The sequence below is a fragment of the Schistocerca piceifrons genome, chromosome 7 (assembly GCF_021461385.2).
Source record: "Schistocerca piceifrons isolate TAMUIC-IGC-003096 chromosome 7, iqSchPice1.1, whole genome shotgun sequence".
Lineage (NCBI taxonomy): Eukaryota > Metazoa > Arthropoda > Insecta > Orthoptera > Acrididae > Schistocerca > Schistocerca piceifrons.
The window spans coordinates 373,529,859-373,547,147 of record NC_060144.1 but is presented as its reverse complement, the minus strand read 5'-3'; positions in this window follow the sequence as shown (position 1 = coordinate 373,547,147).

Genomic DNA, 17,289 nt, shown 5'->3' with positions numbered 1-17,289 from the left:
TAACCTAAGGGCATCACACACATCCATGCCCGAGGCAGGATTCGAACCTGCGACCGTAGCAGTCGCGCGGTTCCGGACTGCGCGCCTAGAACCGCTAGACAACCGCGGCCGGCCGTACATACACAGACGGTGGCAGTGACGCGTACAGGCATAAACGGGTAGTGCGTTGGCAGAGCTGTTATTTCTACTCAGGAGATTTATGAAAAAAGGTTTCTGGCGTGATTATGGCCGCACGACGGACATTAATAGACTCTGAACGCAGAATTGTAGTTTTAGTTATAAACATGTTACATTCCATTTCGGAAATCGTTAAGGAATTCAACATTCGTCTATCCACAATGTTCTGAGAATGCCGAAGATATGACATTTCAGGCATTACCTCGCACCACTGGCAACGCAGTGGCCGACGACCTTCGTTTAACGTACAAGAGCAGCGTCATTTGAGTACAGTTGTCAGAGCTAACAGACAGGCAACGAAGCTTGAAATAACTAAAGAAATAGGTATGGGACATACGACGAACGTTTTCGTTAGGGCAGTGGAGTTAAATTTGACGTTAATGGGCTATGGCAGTAGACAACCGACGCAAATGCCTTTGCTAAAGGCACGACATCGCCTGCAGCGCCTTTCGTGTGCTCGTGGTTAAATGGTTCGACTCTAGACGACTGAAAAACTGTGACCCGTTCAGGTATCTTCATTTCAGGTGGTACGAACTGACTGTAGGGTTCAAGTGAGATGCAGACTCCATGAACCGAAGATGTCAACAAGGTATTATGAAAGATTTTGCTGGCTCCATAACGATCTGTGTCATTTTTATGTGGAATGTACTGGGTCCTCTGCACGTTTGGCTGGACAAAATTTGCAGCCACTCATGGACTTTATTTTCCCAAACAACGGTAGAACATCTACGTATGAAAATGTGCCGATTCATTGCATAACTTCTATGCGGCTCGTGTGAAGAACGTTCTTGACAGTTAGACCGAATAGTTTGGTCACCCAAATCGAACATTTACGTGACATTACCGAGAAGTCAGTTCGTGCACAAAATCCTACACCGGCAACACTTTCGTAATTACTTATGGCTGTTAAGGCAGCTTAGCTCAATACTTCCGCAGAAGACTTCCAAAAAGTTCTTGGTCATTTCCAAGTCAACTTTTTGGAAAATTTGTGGTAAGTTTCTACGGGACCAAATTCGTGAGGTCATCGGTCCCTAGGCTTAAAAACTACTTAACGTAACCTAAACTAACTTACACAAAGTACAACATATACATTCATGCCCGAAGGAGTACTCGAACCTCCGACGGGGGGAGCCGCGTGAACCGTGGCAAGGTGACCAGACTGCACCTCGCGGCTGGCAAGAGGGGGTACTACACGTTATTTGGAGGTATCCCGTGACTTTTGTACCCTCAGTGTATATGTTTTACCTTGGTTTGTATACTGCCCTTAATAAATTGTCTTCTGTTTCCTGCATAATTATTTGGTCATTAGCATAAAACAGTGCACTTAATCATACGCTAGATCCTTTTTCAATTCTAAACCGTGTTTCACCTTTCAACTTCATAACTAGATCGTCAATTAAGAAGACGATAAATTGCACCCTTGTCGAACACCTTGATTTATTAAAACTGCAGGAAACATCTTGAACCTTAACTTGTAATTATTTTTGTTTCAGTATAGACTGTCTTTACGGAATTAATAACGTATTTAGAAAAACTATTCCTTTCCAATACTTTCCGGAAAAGAGACATTTTGACCTTATCAAACGCTTTATGATAATCCAAGAAATGCTAAATGCATTTCTAATCAAATTCCACGAACATTTTCAATAATTTGTCTTGTTATCAATACAATATCATTACATCAATGTGTCTTTCTGAAGCCTAATTACACTTCTGAAATTATTACTTCTTCTATGGTTTGTAAACTTTGAATAAGAATTTTCTCATCAGCTTTACATCCTACGTTTAGTACATTTCCTCTACAATTTCTTGTGCATTTCCTATTTCTTTTTTAAATCTAAAAATAATTTGAGCTGTGTTCCATTCTTCAGGTACGGAACAGTTCTTCGAATAAATTTTTCAGAAAACTGAGGAAGCAAAATTCTAGAACGAACCATCCGTATTTGATTAATTCAGAATTAACTCCACTTAGCCGAGTACATTTTGTATTTGTGTTACAGATAATGCTGCTTTTAATACTTTTACATCTATTGGATCTACAGAGATACCATGAGATTTTATAGAATAACTTTCATACTGTCATCGTAACATAAATCTCTGTCGTGATGTATCCATTCACCTTCTTTTGTTATTTTAATGTTTGCAATATCTTTCTCCGTTTTATGCATGTGCTTCATAAGTTTAAACGCTATAGACTGCATGTATTATTTTCATGTTCAATACTGGCAATGCGTCTTTCCGAGGATCCTCTTTGGTACCTTTTTATTAAATTCTTTGTTATATTACTGTTCTGTTTATGAATTTCCCAAGCTTCGTTCGTCCGTATTTATAAACATGAGTTATAAGCATTTTTAATATTGTTGGCTATTTCTTTCTCCTATATTTGCTGATCCCTTTTGCGGTTTGATACTTTACTTTTCCGTAGTATCTCATTAGTTATTTCCCACATTGCTAAGTTTAATCTTTATTTTAAGCCTTGCTCAGTACTGTATCTAGGATAAGGTATTCCGACGTAAACCCTCTCCCCCAGAGTGGGAGTTGGGCGATGGGCTGGTTACTCATCCATATCAAAATAGAAAAAAGACCACAACTCAGAAGTTTCTCAGGAATAAGCTTGGTCCGGTCTATATATTAAAAACAGGTTGAGCGTGCAAGCAGAAGCAACAATCTCTGAGGAACCCCTATTTCTATTGTAATTCGCTGTATCGTAAGGCATATTTCTCACGTTTATATTTGCCGGCCGGGGTGGCCGAGAGTTTCTAAGCGCTACAGTCTGGAGCCACGCGACTGCTATGCCCGCAGGTTCGAATATTGCCTCGGTCATGGATGTGTGTGATGTCCTTAGTTTAGTTAGGTTTAAGTAGTTCTCTGTTCTTCCGGTATAAGAAGTCAGCCTCATTCTGCCAACGGCCTTGTCAAAGAGGGCGGAGGAGCGGATAGAGGTTCAGGGCACTCTCTTGTCCTAGGGGTGGGAAATTGCCCTTAAAGGCTTAAGAATCAGCAATGATCAACGACATGAGGAAGCAGAAGGCCACGGAAACCACTGCATTAAAGACACGTAACGTGTATCCAAAGGGCATGTGGCCTGTAATTGAAGAAGTGTCATGATGATCTCTCCATTGGCAAAAGATTCCAGAATAGTCCCCCATTCGGATCACCGGGAGGGGACTGACAAGGCGGAGGTTACCATGAGAAAAAGATTGAATAATCTACGAAAGGGTAACGTTCTACGAGTCGGGGCGTGGAATGTCAGAAGCTTGAACGTGGTAGGGAAACTAGAAAATCTGAAAATGGATATGCAAAGGCTCAATCTAGATATAGTAGGGGTCAGTGAAGTGAAGTGGAAGGAAGATAAGGATTTCTGGTCAGATGAGTATCGGGTAATAACAACAGCAGCAGAAAATGGTATAAGAGGTGTAGGATTCGTTATGAATAGGAAGGTAGGGCAGAGGGTGTGTTTCTGTGAACAGTTCAGTGACCGGGTTGTTCTAACCAGAATCGACAGCAGACCAACACCGACAATGATAGTTCAGGTATACATGCCGACGTCGCAAGCTGAAGATGAACAGATAGAGCAAGTGTATGAGGATATTGAAAGGGTAATGCAGTATGTAAAGGAGGACGAAAATCTAATAGTCATGGGCGACTGGAATGCAGTTGTACGGGAAGGAGTAGAAGAAAAGGTTACAGGAGAATGTGGGCTTGGGACAAGGAATGAAAGAGGAGAAAGACTAATTGAGTTATGTAACAAGTTTCAGCTAGTAATAGAGAATACCCTGTTCAAGAATCACAAGAGGAGGAGGTATACTTGGAAAAGGCCGGGAGATACGGGAAGATTTCAATTAGATTACATCATGGTCAGACAGAGATTCCGAAATCAGATACTGGATTGTAAGGCGTACCCAGGATCAGATATAGACTTAGATCACAATATAGTAGCGATGAAGAGTAGGTTGAAGTTCAAGACATTAGTCAGGAAGAATCAATACGCAAAGAAGTGGGATACGGAAGTACTAAGGAATGACGAGATACGTTTGAAGTTCTCTAACGCTATAGATACAGCAATAAGGAATAGCGCAGTAGGCAGTACAGTTGAAGAGGAATGGACATCTGTAAAAAGGGCCATCACAGAAGTTGGGAAGGAAAACATAGGTACAAAGAAGGTAGCTGCGGAGAAACCATAGGTAACAGAAGAAATACTTCAGTTGATTGATGAAAGGAGGAAGTACAAACATGTTCCGGGAAAATCAGCAATACAGAAATACAAGTCGCTGAGGAATGAAATAAATAGGAAGTGCAGGGAAACTAAGACGACACGGCTGCAGGAAAAATGTGAAGACATCGAAAAAGATATGATTGTCGGAAGGACAGACTCAGCATACAGGAAAGTCAAAACAACCTTTGGTGACATTAAAAGCAACGGTGGTAACATTAAGAGTGCAACGGGAATTCCACTGTTAAATGCAGAAGAGACAGTAGATGGGTGGAAAGAATACATTGGAAGCCTCTATGAGGGTGAAGATTTGTCTGTTGTGATAGAAGAAGAAACAGGGGTCGATTTAGAAGAGATGGGGGATCCAGTATTAGAAACGGAATTTAAAAGAGCTTTGGAGGACTTGCGGTCAAATAAGGCAGTAGGGATAGATAACTTTCCATCAGAATTTCTAAAATCATTGGGGGAAGTGGCAACAAAACGACTATTCACGTTGATGTGTAGAATATATGAGTCTGGCGATATGCCATCTGACTTTCGGAGAAGCATGATCCACACAATTCCGAAGACGGAAAGAGCTGACAAGTGCGAGAATTATCGCACAATCAGCTTAACAGCTCATGCTTCGTAGCTGCTTACAAGAATAATATACAGAAGAATGGAAATGAAAATTGAAAATGCGCTAGGTGACGATCAGTTTGGCTTTAGGAAAAGTAAAGGGACGAGAGAGGCAATTCTGACGTTACGGCTAGTAATGGAAGCAAGGCTAAAGAAAAATCAAGACACTTTCATAGGATTTGTCGACCTGGAAAAAGGGTTCGACAATATAAAATGGTGCAATTTTTTCGAGATTCTGAAAAAAGTAGGGGTAAGCTGTAGGGAGAGACGGGTCATATACAATATGTACAACAACCAAGAGGGAATAATAAGAGTGGACGATCAAGAACGAAGTGCTCGTATTAATAAGGGTGTAATACAAGGCTGTAGCCTTTCGCCCCTACTCTTCAATCTGTACATCGAGGAAGCTATGATGGAAATAAAAGAAAGGTTCAGGAGTGGAATTAAAATACAAGGTGAAAGGATATCAATGATTCGATTCGTTGATGGCATTGCTATCCTGAGTGAAAGTGCAGAAGAATTAAATCAGCTGCTGAACGGAATGAACAGTCTAATGAGTACACAGAATGGTTTGAGAGTAAATCGGAGAAAGACGAAGGTAATGAAAAGTAGTAGATACGAGAACAGCGAGAAACTTAACATCAGCATTGATGGTCACGAAGTCAATGAAGTTAAGGAATTCTGCTACCTAGGCAGTAAAATAACCAATGACGGACGGAGCAAGGAAGACATCAAAAGCAGACTCGCTATGGCAAAAAAGGCATTTCTGGCCATGAGAATTCTACTAATATCAAATACCGGCCTTAATTTGAGGAAGAAATTTCTGAGGATGTACGTCTGGAGTACAGCATTGTATGGTAGTGAAACATGGACTGTGGGAAAACCGGAACAGAAGAGAATCGAAGCATTTGAGATGTGGTGCTATAGACGAATGTTGAAAATTAGGTGGACTGATAAGGTAAGGAATGAGGAGGTTCTACGCAGAATCGGAGAGGAAAGGAATATGTGGAAAACACTGATAAGGAGAAGGGACAGGATGATAGGACATCTGCTAAGACATGAGGGAATGACTTCCATGGTACTAGAGGGAGCTGTAGAGGGCAAAAACTGTAGAGGAAGACAGGGATTGGAATACGTCAAGCAAATAATTGAGGACGTAGGTTGCAAGTGCTACTCTGAGATGAAGAGGTTAGCACAGGAAAGGAATTCGTGGCGGGCCGCATCAAACCAGTCAGTAGACTGATGACAAAAAAAAAAAAAAAAATTGTTCCAGGGGGCTGATGACCTCTGAAGTTAAGTCCCATAGTGCTCAGAGCCATTTCAACCATCTCACAGGTATTTTTGGAATTTGTACAAACGATTATTTCATTCACAAGGTGCTTTTTAATTATGATTAGTGATTGGTTGACGGCATACGATTGACTAACCATGTGCTATTACAGAAGCCTCATGTGTAAGTGGTCAGCTGTGTCTGTCCTGGAAAGTTTTCATTGAGTTAGGACCGTTACTAGGGGATTGAAGGGGACCAACAGTTTGCGATAATTTCAAACTAAATAATAGTATGGTGGCAGTACAGAAGGCGCCATGCTGAAGAGCAATAATACGTTTTTGTTTTCTGCTACGCAAACTTTTGTTTTCATAACGTTTCTGATCACTTAACAAATTTCAAGCCCTGCACCTGAATCTCTAGTCAATACATATACATTGCTGTGCAAAACTTGACGAGACAGGTAAAGTAAAATAATAATTAATCGGTGTTAATGAATGAAGGGGCGAGACTATGTTGCTAGAGATTTCTCAGTCGTGCGGAGAAAGTTAGAAGTCGCATTGATGACGTCAGTTTGACTGTAGCGCAAACGGACCGCCCTGAAACACAAGAATCGGATTAAGAGAATGTGTGTCACTCAGCGAACAGTTACGTAGCACTGTAGGGAGTTATGCTTTACAACAAGCCCCGGAAACAACATTTGTTTGACTCCTGGTGACCCGAAGAACCTACGGAAAACTGGAACAAGGAGGAAGTGTGTGTGTAGGGGGGAGGGCGCAGTAACCCAGGAGTTTTTTATTACTTACAGCATTGTTTCGCACGCATGGGAAGTCTTTCGAACCTCAGGCAGTGTGCTGGAAGGAGAGGGGGTAGTCAGCCACGTCAGTTGCAGCAGCAGATGACCGCTGTATTGTGCAGCGTGACAGGAGGTGCCCAGGTCAAAAAGCGGGTGCAGTTGCAACCTTATTTAACAGCACTACAAGGCGCGTAGTGTCTCTCTCAACAGTGTTTCGAATAGTGCATGGTGTTAAAGTGACAACCCCTATTCAGCAGCCGTTTTCGACGACCATCGGCGGCACCGTTTGCTGTCGTGACACGATTATAGAGACTGAACAAATCAGGTGTGAGGTTGTGGGCGCTTCTAGGCTGAGATCAAATTTCGCCTGAGCATTGATTCGCAACGTACCCTCATACTGCAAGAGTTCGAACACAAAATGCAACCAGGTATTTTCTCGAACGTGATTGTTTTGATGATCCAGGTGTTACTATGTTGAGAAACATAACGTTGAATGGGATCACTGGCCTCAAAATCTAGGAACACTGTGTCTCACCAGTCAACGTCATTGCAACACTTCACTCATTTTCCATTACGTCATTTCAAAGGCGCATTCGAAACTGGCCGACTTCAACTCCACTTAGCAGGTGTCGATCGCCTTTGGATAACGAATCGAACGGCATCCATATGCACCGACGAACATGCAGCAGCAGTCATTTGCACTGGTGGAGAAATGGAGTGCTCTGCCGCAAACCGTACCAACATTGTGACAAGCATGAAACCACGTTCCAGAGCATACATTGTCATCCACAGTGATCACACACTCAGTTAAGGACCACGTCCCGCCATCTGTAATGTCCAGAGGAACTACACAAATCTTGATGACTTCATTGTAATTGTTGCACGAATATTTCAACCGAAATGTTATTACCGTTCGCCTCATTGCGTGTTTCTTTCACTTACCTACTGTACTATACTGTAGTAGCTCTTTCTCTGTGTGGTCCAGGTTTCATAGAGCTACTTGCTTGCTAAGTAGCGGCATCGCTCACGAAAACTGAAAGCGGCATGGAGAGCGGTGTGCTGACCACAGACCCCGCTTACGTACTGCATTATACTGTAGTAGCTCTTCCTCTGTGTGGTCCAGGTTTCATAGAGCTATTTGCTTGCTAAGTAGCGGCATCGTTCACGAAAACTGACAGCGGCATGGAGAGCGGTGTGCTGACCACCGGCCCCATCATCCAGTGACGTCTTTCAGATGAGAATGACACTGTGGTCTGTCGTTACCTTAGGGCAATCCGAAGCCTGTTCGGACGGAGTTCGCAAGAAGTAACGAAACATATATATCGCTCCATAGGAAAGATAGTGAATCTGTTTGAGATCAAACAGATGGTGAGTAGTTACGTGCCTCATGTACAATGCGCTGCAGTCAGTCATTTGAGTCCACAAAGGAGAATGGATTTAGTTAAATTTCCTGTATTCAACCACGAACTCACGCAATTTAATGTCTAGATAATTCCATACTCTACGGTAGCATGAAATGGAAAATTTGCTTCCGCATTTTCGAGACAGAAGCTATACTGGAATTAACTGTCTATGTACAGAAATAAAAGCAGTATATGTTAACGCTTATTTGAGTTAATCAGCGTACAAATTTCATCCTTCGATACTTAAGCACGTCTCGCAGAGATTACATGTTATCATAAAATAGAAAACGTTGTCTGAAAAAAATCTGAACGCGTAAACTTCATGCTATATTCATAAGCTGTGGCGGACGTGGGTTTCGCAGGACTGAAAGAGTTAACCAGACCTCATAAGCTCTCGGAAGGACGTACCCCTCGCTGTGTATTACTAATTCATTCCGGGCGAATATTCATTTTCCCTTTCATTACTTCCCACTGCAGGCTTCCATTCCAATCTGCTCGAATTCCACTCTTTGCACTGAATGTGTGCACAACAAAACAGAAATACAATGAGTTTCGTGTCTTCCGTCAACTTTTAGTTTCATTCTTTTTGCGACTTTTCATCATGTGTCAAAGAGTGAACTCTTTATCATTAGGGATTACGCTTGTTTAGTCATATACATATCCTGTAAGTGCTAAAGATCGATCTTGTACAAAGGACACATCTAGGAACGTACTGTCACTACAGGTGAACAACTGATGACTGGAATGAAGGCAGATGAAACAGTCTCCTGAAGTATCAAATTCAACATACAGGAATAAATGCATCCAGATTTACTAGGGCAATGATTTAAAGGGAGTACGTATGGTGGAAAGTGACATTGTCCAACTATTATCCCTTAATAATATTTAATTTCTACTGAATAATTTGAAGCATCATTTGTCGATTAATTCCAATAGGAAGTGTAGTTTTTGTCATTTCGTAGTTAATAGTGCAAGTGGAAAGTATCCAGTCGTTCTGTACTGACAATCTGTTGAACTTGGAAGTTTGTGGTTTTGAGCTATTTACTCCTTGAATTCATGTTAATTTTCATGTTAAGAGGTTGGATGCAGTGTGTAAACAGAAATGGCGTTATTGCAGATGGGAAGGAAGACTTACAGGCAAAAACATAGATGAACTCCAGGAGTATTACGGAATAACAATAATAATCAATATGCATGACCTACAAGGGATGAAAAGAGCAGTGTGGGCTACATTCTTCCAGACATTATCCACTGGTGATACACTTATACTTGGTCTTAGACCACCTGATGCTGATTCATGGTGCAAGTACCACAGAGTTCAGGCAGTGGATACAGAAGAACAACTAAGGCAGAAAAATAGCATAGCACCTGCAGTGATGGAAGCTATTAAACGCATATATAGAGAGTTAGCTCTTCCTGACCCTCTTTCCAAATGTCTGCATGGCCGAAACCAAAAACCGAATGAGACCTTCAATTATGTCCTTTGGACCAGCATACGAAAACAAGTCTTTGCAGGAATTAAAACTCTATGCTTGGGTGCTTGCGACGCTGTAATAACGTTTTATGTAGGTAATAAGGGAAAAATAAGGGAACGAGAGCAAACTGGTATCACTCCAGGAGCCAGCACACTGTTATCGTTCCGGCGGTTCAATCGAGTCACGATCATGAAAGCGCAGCGTGCAGCAGAGGAAATGACAAAGGAAACAAGAGGCAGGAAAAGAAAGAAGCTTTTAAAGTTTTCAGATCAAGAACAGGATCCAGATAATGCTTATTGTGGGCCTGTGTTTCTAGGAATTGGCATGCCTCCATATGTAACTTAACTGAAACATATAAACATGATTTCCTGAAAATGACTTTCCTTAAATACTTGACTGGTTATCATAGAAACTTTTACAGATACGTGTATCTAATTTTACGCTATGTTACCTCTTAGTATAATGCTGCTACTGAACCACCAAAACATTTCTATCTACAATGGCTGACTACTTACAGAAAGAAATGTGGATTTCAAAAAATGGACACGAATTTTAAAAGAAAACTAATGATTTGTCTGTATATTATGATCGTGTTTCAGTAACCAGAAAACGAGTGAAACCATACACCTCAAAAATTTTAGATCTGTACCTGTCGAAGGTTCTGTGATAATGTGTCATTAATACTGAAAATTTAACATTGTAAGTATAGGATACGTGTACTCCACTTAAAATCTCTCTTATGCAAAGGTTAAGTTTCTTCACTTTGAAGACATTCATTGGAAGACATTTAGTGATCCCTGAGGCAACCAGTCTGAAAAGTCTGAAGTTCAGTTTGTAATCTTCACGTTGACTGTTGCTGAAACATGTTGGAATTATAGCTCTGCCATACCTGCTCATATACAAGCATGTGGTTTGTGCTTAACTAAATAGACTCATGCAAAAGGAGCTGTCACATTCATTCACTAAGTTCTGGATTGAAAAACCATTTTCATTTGAATTACACTTCACTATCTTCTGACAGAGGGGGTACACTATTCTACAATTCTTGTTTTCAATATGCTTCCAGCAGTAATAAATATTTGATAGCCGCACCCAGATTATGAAATTAAATTCGAATTATTTATCGCAGCTCACTGCCTTTAGTTTTTCGGGAGTGCCTCGAAGCAGATTAGAGGCTGGCACGGCAGCATATTAGATTTTTTTCTTTTTTCTGTTTTCTCTCTCTTTTTCTTTGAGTTATCAGTCTTCTGCCTCAATTCGTATAGGCCGCCACGATTTTCTTTTATTTCAGGGTAGCCCTTGCACCATACTTCCTCAATTATTTCCCAGATGTATTTCAATCTCTTGCTTGCCTTACACGTACTACCCTATAGAGTTCCCTGAAGTATGATGGAAGTTATTTTTTGACGTCTTAACGTATGCTTTGTCATCCAGTTCCTTCTTCTTGTCAGTGTTTCCTACATATTTCATTCTTTGCCGATTCCGCGGAGAACGTCCTCATTCCGTATTTCATTATTCCACTAGATTTTATACATTCTTCTCAGTCTTCTGTAGCACATCTGAAACGGCTAGATTCTCTTCTGTCCTGTTTTTCCCATTCTCCATGATTTACTGCCATACACTGCTGATCTCCAGATACACATACCCAGAAATTTATTCCTCAAATTATCGCCTGTGGGTTTGTTTATACCAGTAGCCTTCTTTTGACCCGAAACACCCTCTTTGCTAGTTTGCTAGTGCTACGAAGCTTAATATGGCTTCCAAGCTGTTGGGATTACTTTACTCGGTCAGCTTCGTGACTATCAAATTTGATCTTAAACTCCTCACTGTTCTCATTTATGGTACGTCACATAATATTTGTTTTTTTTTTTCGACTTACTCTAAATATATATTTCCAAGCAAATTTTCATTCCATTCAACTAATCCTATAACTCTTCATTACTTTAATTCTTCGTTACTTTCCTTCAGAACAGCAATACTTTCAATGAATGTTATCATTGACATCCTTTCATCATGAATTGTAATCCCGCTCTTGCACCTTTCCTTTATTTACTTGATTGCTTCTTCAATGTACAGACTAAAGCCTGCATCCATGTCTTACATCCTTCTCAACCGGAACACTTCTTTCTTGGTCTTCCAGTCTCTCTGCTCCTTTCTGTTTTTTGTGTGTATTCTACATCACACGTCTTTCCTTATAGCTTACTTCTATTATTCGCAGAATGTCGAACGTCTTGCGCAATTTCACAATGTCAAACGCTTTTTCTACATCAATCGACAGATCCTACGAGATTGTCCTGAATTTTCTTCTGACTAAATTCAGTTATCAAGAGTTAGGCCGGAAGTGCCTCTTTCATGATAGTCCACTAACAGTCCCTCAGGTTCCTTTTCCACTCATTTTTACGCTATTCTTGGCAGGCATGAGATGCTAAGCTGATTGTGCGATAAATTTCGCACCAGTGTGCCCTTTCAGTCTGACCAAGAGGTAATGCAGCTCAAATCTCGTTTCTCCTTCTGCTGTGAATATTGCATAGATTATTTGCTATTACCAACTTAAATTTACTGTGGAACTTAGATTTCTCTTTCGTCATGCCTGTTGCTTCAAATGGTTCTCAGCACTATGGGTCTTAACATCTGAGGTCAACAGTCCCCTAGAACTTAGAACAACTTAAACCTAACTAACCTAACGATATCACACACATCCATGCCCAAGGCAGGATTCGAACCTGCGGCCGTAGCGGTCACGCGGTCCCAGTCTGAAGCACCTAGAACCGCTCGGTCACACCGGCCGGCCATGCCTGTTGCCTAGACCACATTCTACCATTATATTTTGTTCCATTCCTTTCCATTTAACCGCATTCTGTTCCATTTCCCTCATGAATACCAAATTTTCATCTCTCTTTGTATACTAAATTACCGGTTCAATATCTTCATACAGTTTACATATCTCTTCGTGGTCCGCTCACGACGTCGCCACGCGTACCTGAACTATCGTTATCGGTGTTGGTTTGGTCATCAGTCATCAGTCCACTGACTGGTTCGATGAGGCCCGCCACGAATTCCTTTCCTGTGCTAACCTCTTCATCTCAGAGTAGCACTTGCAACCTACGTCCTCAATTATTTGCTTGACGTATTCCAATCCCTGTCTTCCTCTACAGTTTTTGCCCTCTACAGCTCCCTCTAGTACCATGGAAGTCATTCCCTCACGTCTTAGCAGATGTCCTATCATCCTGTCCCTTCTCCTTATCAGTGTTTTCCACATATTCCTTTCCTCTCCGATTCTGCGTAGAACCTCCTCATACCTTACCTTATCAGTCCACCTAATTTTCAACATTCGTCTATAGCACCACATCTCAAATGCTTCAATTCTCTTCTGTTCCGGTTTTCCCACTGTCCATGTTTCACTACCATACAATGCTGTACTCCAGACGTACATCCTCAGAAATTTCTTCCTCAAATTAAGGCCGGTATTTGATATTAGTAGACTTCTCTTGGCCAGAAATGCCTTTTTTGCCATAGCGAGTCTGTTTTTGTTGTCCTCCTTGCTCCGTCCGTCATTGGTTATTTTACTGCCTAGGTAGCAGAATTCCTTAACTTCATTGACTTCGTGACCATCAATGCTGATATTAAGTTTCTCGCTGTTCTCATTTCTACTACTTTTCATTACCTTCGTCTTTCTCCGATTTACTCTCAAACCATACTGTGTACTCATTAGACTGTTCATTCCGTTCAGACAGCTGATTTAATTCTTCTTCACTTTCACTCAGGATAGCAATGTCATCAGCGAATGGTATCATTGATATCCTTTCACCTTGTATTTTAATTCCACTCCTGAACCTTACTTTTATTTCCATCATTGCTTCCTCCATGTACAGATTGAAGAGTAGGGGCGAAAAGCTACAGCCTTGTCTTACACCCTTCTTAATACGAGCACTTCGTTCTTGATCGTCCACTCTTATTATTCCCTCTTGATTGTTGTACATATTGTATATGACCCGTCTCTCCCTATAGCTTACCACTACTTTTTTCAGAATCTCGAACAGCTTGCACCATTTTATATTGTCGAACCCTTTTTCCAGGTCGACAAATCCTATGAAAGGTCTTGATTTTTCTTTAGCCTTGCATCCATTATTTGCCATTATTAGCCGAAACTGATAAGAACAGCATTGTAACTGAACTTGTAACACCACAGCTCCTATGCTGTTTGGATTTATTTTGTTTTTTTTCCATTTAATATTACACCGTTAGGAACCTGTAAATGTTTTTGATTGATTAGATAACACAAAATTGTATGCTCCTTTCTTTGTTAAAACTTTGGTGTCATGATTTGATTGTATGCTGTGTAGCATATCTCTCGTTTAAATGCATTGTCCCGTTTGGAGGGAACAAGACTTACTGTATATAATTTTAATTTTGTGTGAATAATTTTTTGTAGACATGTCAATATGTACAAATGTTCTGTGTTATGCAATGCGTTTGTTTGCTGTTATGTAAACTGCTGATCAGGTTCCTCTCCGTTTGAGCTAAAGTGATATCCGAATGTCCTTACTAAAAGAAGTTAAAGCCTAGAGTTTGCTAATTGATGCCTCTTGAACTTAGTAAAGAGAAAGTTAAAGTTAATGTGGCAAGAGGGTGAGTTAAAGTTATTGATGCTTGCTGAAATAATTTTCCTAGTAAAACTGCTTATTTAAAGTGTTGTTGCTAACTTCAATATTAAAAGTTCTCAAGGCTGAGGCTTATAAGGCAAACGATCACATTATTGTCTGCAGTAAATTCTTGAAGTTGAGTCAGTTCTTGCAATTCGGTCAGTATTGTGTTTCGCTGTAGTAATAGTGAGAGAGCTGCAGTTGTTGAACATTATATATTCAAGTTTGCTAAGTGTTTGTGTATCTTGTGTATTATAAGTGCATGTTAATAGTAACGTTATAAAGACCATTCACTTTATGTAAGCCTGAAAGTAATAGGGTGTTTCGGTATCTCTTATAATTTTTGCAAATAGTTTGTGCTGCTCCAGTTGTTAGCTTCAATCTTAAAACATATGTGTGTCAGAGTTCATTGCACTCACGTGTGACTAAGTCTAGGTTGTGTTTGTCCGTTATAGTTACTTATACCTACTTTCATAAACGAGAACGTTAATCTTTCTCTTGCCTAATTAGGCAGGCGACCGTTTCCCTAATTCTGTAAACAATATAGCTAGGCAAAATTTTGCTTGCTACTATTCCAATATTTACGTAATTTTGACTTTCATTTCCGATATGCCACTTCCGTTAGGAACAACACGGTCAACATAACAAAATTCCTCTCAGAGGGTAACACTGCTCTGTTGCTTTATACCATAATTGCTATAACAAAATAATTCTGTTTTGCAAACTGCCTCCAGTTTTGAGGTTATGGTATAGCAGTCGCAGTTAGGAGTGTTGTACGTGGCTTTTCCGTGACAAGACTAGTTTGTTCTGTTGGGGCATAATACGTAATAAACCAAATTTGGTATTTCATAGTATAAGCTAGGTAAAAACGCTGCTGTAGTGTTATACGTTGAAATTGAAAATAAAAGGTATCAGTACTTAATAACAGCTAAAATGGACAGGAAACTAGAAATAAATCTAGACACGCGAGAACAGAATGCAACCGAGAGCAGTTCAGGCAGCACACCAACAGATGGCCTTACTCGCGAATTAAATTACGTACGGTACCACGCCGATGTCAATAAACAGATAGAAGCTATGAATGTCGCTCGTACTAAGCAAGACAATATGAACGATGATGTGGAAGACAGTGGCTATGTTAATGAATCGCGGGATATGTTTGAATCACCAAAAACTCAAAGGGAAGTAGGACTTGAACCTGAAAATGCGATAGTAACCATAAGTGAAAAGACACTTGATCTGACTGACTTGCTTAGAATACTGTCTGCGCAAAGTGACAATATTAATGCACAAATCGCAGCACTGGGGCAACAAAATTTAGAACAAAGACAGCTAATTGCAGCACAGGGGCAGTTAATTACAACACAGGGTAGTGATATTAGTAAACAGATTGAGAAAGTTGATGTAAAAGTAGACATTGTGAGTAATGAAATTAAAAACCTCAAACGCGAAATTACTGTCATCAATGGCAATATTGCCAACATACAGGGACAAGTTGATGACATTAACGAAAGATTTGACACGGAAGTAATTAAAATTCAAGATCAAATAGAACCCTTTGTCTGTACTAAAGTGTATGAAAAGGTATTCGGTATTAAATCCGAAATACAAACAGAATGTAATGTGGAATTTGCACGGATTAAACAATCTGTAATAGAAACAAGTAGAGAATTAACCAAACAGAATGTTACTTGCGAAAAGAAGTATGAACATAACACTTCACAAATCCAAGGCAAAATGTATGACTTGGAAAAAAAATTACAATCAGGACCTATACATTTTACTGAAAACTTGCCTTTCAGTAAGATATTAGAGGGCGAGGAAAAATTCGACCCAGCAAAAAGACATAACGGTTGGCACCCCTTAGACTTTGTAAAGAATTGCGAAAGAAATTTTCCTGAATATTTGTCTGACCAGGAAAAAATTAATGTTGTAATTAGTGCACTAACGGGAGAAGCAAAAAGGTGAGGGTTGAATCTTGATACTAACCAGATGTCTTTTGAAACCTTTAAACAAAAATTTATTGACGAGTACTGGTCGGATCGAAAACAAGACCAGTTGTGGCCTGAATTTCTAATAGCCAGACTGTATGATGTCAGAGATAGGCAAACCATGAAAGAATTCTGCGAATCATGGTACAGAAAACTGATACATTTGAAGGCTAGAAGGACTGAAGCTGAGATCGTTTGGGTTATTTGGCAGAAACTGCCTGAGGATTCTAAACGGTATGTTGGGAGTACCCACAGTAGTTTTTCTGCGTTCTTGGAAAGGGTCGAGGATGAAGATCACTGGCGATGAAATCGCGAATCTCGTCACCATTATTCACGAGAAAGTAATGACCAAGCTGAACGACAGGAAAATGATAGATTTCGTGTAAACACGATTCAAAGAGGTCGCGCGAGAGGTAGAGGAAATTATACGACGCGCGGCAGAGGATACCTGGCGCGGAATTTCCAAACTAGCGACGAAAGGGAAAACTGCAAACCGCGTGTGTTACGGGCCGGAATCACGCGGAAACTGGTTTTGGGCCCAAATAAAAGATGTCAAATATTAGATTCGAGAAAGAAAGATGTCAACTATGGGGCAGGAATGTTAAGGACGCGCCCATAGCAGACGGGCACGGAATGATACATAGTGGTGTTCCCAGTGCGAAGTCACGTGACCGTTCGTCCTCGGGCCAGCGGTTGCTGGAGCAGC